We start from the raw sequence: 6507 nt of genomic DNA, 5'->3' as shown, positions 1-6507 counted from the left end.
CAAAATCAACATTAAAACTAAATTGTATCTCTATAAACAAGCACCAAATAGATAGAAAACTTAATATTTTTAAATGTGGGTTATTTACAATGGAATGAAAATATCAAAATCTTAGGAATATATCAAATGTACAAGATGTCTTTGGGTGAAATTATAACACTTTATTATGAGGCATTAAATGCTACCTAAATAATACAAAAATATTTTCATGGATGAGAAGATTCAGTATTTTTAAAATATTGCTTCCAACACTGGTCTATAGACTCAAGGCTTTGCAATAAAATTATATCATAGATGTGGACACAGTGGCCATGGGAGTTGCTGAAGGCCGGGAGAGGGAAAATGAGGTGTGATATGGGGGCATTTTTGGGACTTGGAGTTGTCCTGAATGATATTTCAGGGACAGATGCAGGACATTATATATCCTGCATAACCCACTGAATGGACTGGGAGAGTGTAAACTACAACGTAAACTATAGTCCATGTGGTGTATCAGTGCTCCAAAATGTATTCATCAAATGCAATGAATGTACCACACTGATGAAAGAAGTTGTTGATGTGAGAGGAGTGGGGGGTGTGGGGAGTGGGATATATTATATTATATTATATTATATTATATTATATTATATTATATTATATTATATTATATTATATTATATTATATTATATTATATTATATTAATATTATAACATAACATATATTTTTTAACTTTAAACCATTTTTATCACACAATAGTTTATCACATAATTGGATATTTCTCTACTTTGTATACAATTATTCTTACTCTCCACAGAAAGGCTGCTTCTTAACTTCTTATCTAGTGATGGCAAGCACTAAAATCCTGATTTTAACAGAATCCAGTAAAAATGCCTCAGTGATTTAATTTGAAAGCAGTACACAGGTACATGACTCTTGTACCCAGTACCAGGAATATACAAGTATCTTTTTATTCAAAAATACAAAATAAATTATCTGTAGGCATGGACAATGACAGCAGTAAACCATTATATTGTCAACTGAAACCAGTAAATGATGATTATAGTGATTTTCTGACATCAACCAGACCTCTTCTGTCATTTTTCTTTAAATGACTTCAAGCTATTGGTGAAAAACACTGCCTTGAGCTTCTCATCACAGTTCATTAATAATGGTAAAGCACTATTCTAGGAATTAGAACATGCTACCTCCCATATCACCACCCATTCCACCATCCTTCTCTTTAGGAATTTCTGTGACTACGACTTCTGCTGTGGTTAACAGAGGTGCCACCCCAGCAGCATCCAATAAAGCAGTTCTTACAACCTTAGTTGGGTCAATGATTCCTTTTTCTACCATATTCACAAAATCTCCAAGTATAGCACCATAACCAACTTCTGAGAAACTCTGCATAATTTTCTCAACTACCAATGATCCTTCAACACCTGCATTCCTTGCAATGGTCATTGCAGGAATTTTGAATGTTCTTTTAATAATTTCTATACCAATATTTTTATCTTTATTAGTTGGAGTTAGTGCATCCAAGGCGGGAATGCATCGAAGCAGAGCACAACTACCGCCCAGAACAATGCCTTCTTCAACAGCAGCTCGTGTAGTATTGAGTGCATCTGTAACTCTGTCTTTCTTTTCATTCACTTCCACATCACTTGTTCCACCAACCTTCAGCACAGCTACTCCATCTAAAAGTTCACTCAGTTTTTCCTTTTCATATTCACTGTTGTGATATCCAAATGCTCGGTGATTTCTTAAGTACGTTTTTCAATTTGAGCCCTATCACCTTTTCCTTTCAAGAGCATGGCATCATCTTTGATCACAATGACTTCTCCAACTTTTCCCAAATCATGAGGCTGAACATCTTCAAGGTTTCGATTCAACCACTCTTCTCCAAACACTGCACCACCTGTAACAATAGCCATGTCTTTAAGCTGGTTCTTTCTATTGTCACCAAAACCTGGAGCTTTGACTGCTACAACCTGAAGACCAACTTTCAGCCAATTCAAAACAAGTGTACTTAGAGCTTCTCCATCAACATCTTCAGCAGTTATCCCCTGTAAGGACTTACAGTGAGCATTGGCAATTTCAAGAGCAGGTACAATGGATTGGACACTAGAAATTTCCTTTTCACTCAGAACATAGGCATCCTGGAATTCGCATTTCTGATCTTTTGCTGTATTAATAAAGTATGGAGAAATATAAACCCGATCAAACTTCATGCCTTCAATGATTTCTCTTTTTTTTAATTCATTTTTTAAAAAATATTACATTCAAAAAATATGAAGTCCCATTCAACCCCACCGCCCCCACCCCCCACTCCCCCCACAGCAACACTCCCATCATCATGACACATCTATTGCATTTGGTAAGTACATCTCTGGGCATCGCTGCACCTCATAGTTAATGGTCCACATCATAGCCCACATTCTCCCACGTTCCATCCAGTGGGCCCTGGGGGGATCTACAATGTCCCGTAATTGTCCGTGAAGCACCACCCAGGACAACTCCAAGTCCCGAAAACGCCTCCCCATCTCATCTCTTCCTCCCATTCCCCGCACCCAGCAGCCACCATAGTTCAATGATTTCTAATTCATCATTCAATGTTTTTCCAGTCTTTATTGTGATGGCACCTTTTCTTCCAACCTTTTTCATTGCATCAGAAATGATGTTACCAATTTCTTTGTCTCCATTTGCAGAAATTATAGCAACCTGAGCAATATCTTCAGGGGTTGTCACAAGTTTAGACTGCTTCTTAAGTTCAGCAATTACAGCATCAACAGCTAACATCACACCTCTCCTGATTTCCACTGTATTAGCACCTTTGCTGATCTTCTCAAAGCCTTCCTTAGCAATAAAGTGTGCCAGTACAGTAGCAGTGGTGGTGCCATCCCCAGCTGCTTCTTTGTGTTATTGGCAACATCCTGAACAAGTTTAGCTCCAATATTTTTATATTTATCCTTCAAATCAATTGATTTTGCAACAGTCACACCATCTTTTGTTACTTTGGGACATCCCCAACTCTGTTCAATAATCACCGTTCTTCCCTTTGGCCCCATAGTAACAGCCATAGCATTAGCTAAAAGGTCTACAGCTTGAAGCATTAAGGCTTGGGCATCGTCACCAAGTTTCACATCTTTGGCATAAGCCCAAATAAGATGAGGAGCCGATGCCCTGGACACTGACCTCATCTGGTGAAGGACTGCAGGTAATCAAAGCATTTCCCCCAAGGGTGAGGTCTGTGGGTTCAGCCCTCTGCAGCTAGCTAGGCTAGTTCCCGGGCCATGCTCTGTAATATATTTTTAATATAACATTTTGTATGATCTATGTATCACTAAAAAAAAAAGATTGAAAAACAAAAAAATAAAAATGTACTAACATCAATTGTAACAAAAGTTCTACACCAGTGTAAGGTGGTAATAATAGAATGATATATAGAAATCCTGTATTTTATGCTTGAGTGCTCTGTAAATCAAAAATTTTTCCTAATAAAAAGGAGAAAATTTCTTAATCAAAAAAAAAAAAAAACCAACAGGAGTTTCTGACACTTGACAAGGTGATTCTGATTTTATATGGAATGCAATGGACCAAAAATAGCCAAGACTATATAGTGGATAATGTTACTGCTAAACTCTGGTCCTCTAGAATCCCTTTTTCTCTCGTTGTGAATCCCTTGGCCTCTCAAGTGCACTTTTACACGCTGACAGCCAGCACCTGCAATTGTTTAATGGGAAGACGTCCTCATCCAGAGATCCAGATGATCAGGGCTAATCCATGAGGTTGTAATAAATGACAGAACTAAATATCTGTGAAGAGCACAAAGTCTTGAGAGCATGATAAACTAAAGTGTAGCCTTCTAAAAGCCTTGTATTGTAAAGGTAAAAACATGATCACATGATTGTTCAGTTATATATGACTGGGTATTATAGTTTGCTACAGGCTGCCAAGGCAATATGTCAGAAATGGGTTGGAGATTTATTAACTTTTAAGCTTACTGTTCCAAGGCTAGGAAAGTGTGCAAACCAAAACATAATTAGGAGGAAAGCAGACTTGGCCCAGTGGTTAGGGCACCCGCCTACCACATGGGAGGTCCACAGTTCAAACCCTGGGCCTCCTTGACCGATGTGGAGCTGGCCCATGCGCAGTGCTGATGCGTGCAAGGAGTGCCCTGCCACACAGGGGTGTCCCCCACATAGGGGAGCCCCACATGCAAGAAATGTGCCCTGTAAGGAGAGCCACCCACAACAAAAGAAAGTGCAGCCTGCCCAGGAATGGCTCCGCACACATGGAGAGCTGACGCAACAAGATGATGCAACAAAAAGAAACACAGATTCCCAGTGCCGCTGATAAGGATAGAAGCAGTCACAGAAGAACATGCAGCAAAATGGACACAGAGAGCAGACAACTGCTGGGGGAGGGAGGGGAAGGTGAGAGAAAAATTAAATTAAATTAAATTTAAAAAAAAACAAAACATAATTAGGAGATCCTTTTTCCCCCGAGCTGCAGCTGTGGGCAATCAGACACATGGAGGCATTATCAGGAGATGCTTTCTTCTCAAGCTTCAGCTGTGAGCAATCAGGCATATGGTGGCATCTGCTGGTCTCTCCCCTCTCCTCCAGGCATTGCTTTCAGCTTCTGGCTCTCAGGGACTTCTCTCTCAGCTTCTGGGTTCCTTTTCTGTCTTTGCAGCTTTTTGTTTTTATTTTTATCTGTAACTTTTTATTCCTCTGTTAAAAAGGACCCCAATAAGGGGCTTAAGATCCATCCTGGGGACTGCAATATAATCAAATGCCCGTAACTGAAGTAATTTAATCAAAAAGTCCACCTAAAATAGGTTCCATGCACAAGAATGGATTAGCTCTAAGGACATGATCTTCTGGGGCCCACCCAGCATTAAACTGTCATACTGGGATAACCCTAAAATACAAAGAAAGTATCAATCTTCTATACTAGATAAGGGAAAAAATGAAAACTGACAAAAAAAATCAAAATTAATCCCAATATAAGAAAGCAGATGTGGCTCAAGCAATTGAGCTCCTGCCTACCCACCACAAGGGAGATCCCAGGTTTGGTTCCTGGTGCCTCCTGGAGAAGACAAGCAAGACAGTCAGCTGGCCTAATGGGCAAGCATGGTAAGCTAACGTAACAAGATGATACAACAAGGAGACACCAAGGGGAAGGACAATGAGAGATACAACAAAACAGGTGGCTCAAGAGATTGAGTGCCTCTCTCCTACAAGGGAGGTCCCAGGTTCCATACCTGGTACCTCCTAAAGATAAGATAAGCAGACACAGAGAGCACACAGCAAATGGACACAAAGAGCAAACAGCAAGTACCAACAGCAAGAGGGGGGGAATAAATAAATAAAATAAATCTTTAAAAAAATCCCAATATTTTAATAATCGAAATAAATCAAATGGAATAAACTTCTGTTATAAAACACAAATTGTGAAATCAATTATTTTAAAAATCAAATTATACACTATTTAAAACTATGCACCTAAAACAGGGAGAAAATGAATATTTGAAAGTTAAATAATAGAAAAAAGGTATGCCAAGTAATTATTAAATAAGAGAAGGCTAGTATAGCTATAACACTATTTGAAAAAAAATTTAGCAGAAATAGGGGTTTCACATATAATCATAAAAAGTAGAATTAACTACAAAGATAGAATAATTGTAAATCTGAGTGAACCTAAATATAAATTCAAAATACATAACATAGCAATGGACAAAACTACTAAACATCTGTCAAATTCACCAATGAAGTGGACAAGTTTAGCATGTCTAATTATTAAATCAAGCTTAAAAAATTTTTGTAAAGACAAAAAGGATTTGAAAGTCCAATTAAAAACTATGGTCCAAGCATTAATCAGTGATGCATTTGGAAAAAGACCTTGACCAAAAGGGGGAAATATGAAATAAAACAGAGTTTTTATGGTTAAGAGATTTCAAAGTGAGTGGAGAGGTCATTCTGGACTTAAACAGATCTCAGGCAGATTTCACAAACTGCCACAGTAAACAAAACTCCAAACAAAAGTGCTCACTAGGGCTCTAGGGACATCCTGACACCACAGGCAAGTCACCCAGCCTCACGAAATCAATACCCTCTCTACAGCCTATTTGGGAATATATGAAAATCCATTCCCCCAATATAATATAATTATACTCAGTTATAATTCTCCTCATCATGATTCTTCTACTCCTTTTTTGTGAACCCATAATTTGCAATATACCTGGTAAATATATTTCTCAGAGACAAATCTTCAGCTTGTTCATATGCCAGTTGAGCCTTGTGAAACCCAGCACAGTTGTGACCAACTCCTACTCTCCAGTTCTTTGGACTTGCCCTGGATAACTAACAAAATGATAATGATGATAGACAAGTTCCATCCCAAAAACAGGAGTATCTTCAACTGCAAACAAAACAATTCCTTTTCTCTGACCTATAATATCTAAGTCCCCTCTCAACCTGCAACAGTTAGAGCAAACATCATCTCAAATCCTTCAAGACTGA

The 6507-nt window shown here is 38.3% G+C and overlaps 1 pseudogene; it reads right to left on the bottom strand.

Annotated features, from left to right (window-relative positions):
* Positions 1–1171: 1171 nt before the first annotated feature.
* Positions 1172–3210, bottom strand: LOC101411115 (60 kDa heat shock protein, mitochondrial-like; annotated as a pseudogene).
* Positions 3211–6507: the final 3297 nt, after the last annotated feature.

This window comes from Dasypus novemcinctus, chromosome 8 (assembly GCF_030445035.2).
Source record: "Dasypus novemcinctus isolate mDasNov1 chromosome 8, mDasNov1.1.hap2, whole genome shotgun sequence".
NCBI classification, from domain to species: Eukaryota; Metazoa; Chordata; class Mammalia; order Cingulata; family Dasypodidae; genus Dasypus; species Dasypus novemcinctus.
Note: the sequence above shows the minus strand (reverse complement) of the source record. Positions and strands in the feature narration are given on the sequence as shown.